We start from the raw sequence: 1,753 nt of genomic DNA, 5'->3' as shown, positions 1-1,753 counted from the left end.
TCACAAATTGCCCATCCTAAAATTCTGTAACTTTTCCCTAATTTCCAAACAAAATTTCTTGACTTTGTGCAACACTTTTAATAACATTTTGAATTTCTTTGTATTTGTTCTAATTTGAAAATTGAATATTTTGTTGAGAGAGCAATTTAACATAATAATATAAGTTACTATCAATGTTGCTAATACTACTTGCATTTAATTGTTAAGTTATTGGTATTCTAAAACTGCATAGGTGTGATATACTCATACTGAACTTCTTTTAAAGCCAAGAATTTTAATTTTCTCGCAAATTTCGACTTTTCTCTAATTTTCCCAACCGTTATCGATTTTCCGACGTTTCCCTGATTCCTTTCATACCCTATATATATTTCTTATACACACATGCATATATGCATGTTTATTATTTCTAAAATGCTAGATAAACATTCAATTTCAAGTAACTCTACTTTGCATCTTAAGACCTTCTCCCCATTAATATGCCGACATAACCAAATTAACTTGCATGTAAGCAGACGAAACGAATTTCGTATGCGACATACACAGCTGCGTATGCGGCAATATAAAAAGTAAACTGTGTCGAGATACCGCGCCACCACGTTATCGTCACGTTAACGAAAAAAAATCCAGATTTTATCCAACGTGGTTATATACCGGGTGGTTATATACCGAGAAAGAGAACGCATTCTCGGAAGCTCTGAGACGTCGAATTGAGTTCTTTTTTTTCACGCACAAGAAATTCGATAGTGTTCGTAAAAAAAGGAGATGGACGAGTAACATGGATAGATGAAAAAATCGAGAACACACGCGGAACGTAGGACGAGACGGGACGACGAGAGTTACAAGGGAGGTGAGGGGAGATCTCAGGATAACGATACAACGTTGGTTCGGCGAACTCACGAACGTTCAATGACATGACGAGAATCGTCACGGAGTCCCAATTTCTTATACGGGGTGTCGCGAGCGTAAGAGCGACGAGGACAGTGAACGATTGACGAAGACAGATTCACATAGCAATTCGGCGATCGCAGTCGGATGAACGTTATGGAAACCGCGGAGTCCGATCCGTGGGCCACTTGTGAGATCGATAACGCTCCAGTGATTAGCTAATTAAGAACGTGAACTCCGAGGAACGGAGAGAAAGAGAAAAAGAGGAGGGGGGAAGAAAGAGAGACAGGGAGAGAGAAAGAGAGAGAGAGAGAGACAGATATCAGAGTAACTTACGACGGAAGATAATGGAGGAAAAATCCACTGTGCAACGCCGGCACGGAATTCGTGTTTTTAGAGGACACACGGACGGCCGGGCCTCACTCGCTTGCTTCGAGATCTCACTTTCGCGACTCTACGATCGACTTTACGGTTGCACAGTGCACTGCCGCTTTTCTTTCAACACACGAGCGAACGAACGTCGCGCATCCCGGGACCCGTGGACAGTGCTGCCGGCTAAGCGCACGGACGGCGTCGTCGCCTTTCGCGGAGGTACAGTAACAATAACAACAACAACGATGTCGACGTCGCCGTTGTCGGCGTCGGTAGATATGACGAGTCCCGGTTTTTGAAAGCTACTGCGACGAGCGGGCGCGGCGCGCTCTTCCCAGCATGGCCGCCGCCATTACACTAAAAGCACGACCAGCCCAGGGGCGTATGAAGGCCGAAAGGTGCCACGCGGCTTCCCAGAAATAACTCTCGTTCCGCTCCTTTTCGTTCGTTCGTTCGTTTTCTCTCTCTCTCTCTCTCTCTCTCTCTCTCTCTCTCT

At 44.6% G+C, this 1,753-nt stretch overlaps 1 protein-coding gene across 1 annotated transcript in view; it reads right to left on the bottom strand.

The window, feature by feature from the left end:
• The window catches only part of LOC105625271 (actin cytoskeleton-regulatory complex protein PAN1), a 19,299-nt gene that overhangs the window by 5,844 nt on the left and 11,702 nt on the right, over positions 1-1,753 (bottom strand).

Source organism: Atta cephalotes (genome assembly GCF_000143395.1).
Source record: "Atta cephalotes unplaced genomic scaffold scaffold00003, whole genome shotgun sequence".
Lineage (NCBI taxonomy): Eukaryota > Metazoa > Arthropoda > Insecta > Hymenoptera > Formicidae > Atta > Atta cephalotes.
The sequence above is the reverse complement of the archived record's forward strand: the minus strand, read 5'-3'. Positions and strand labels throughout refer to the sequence as shown.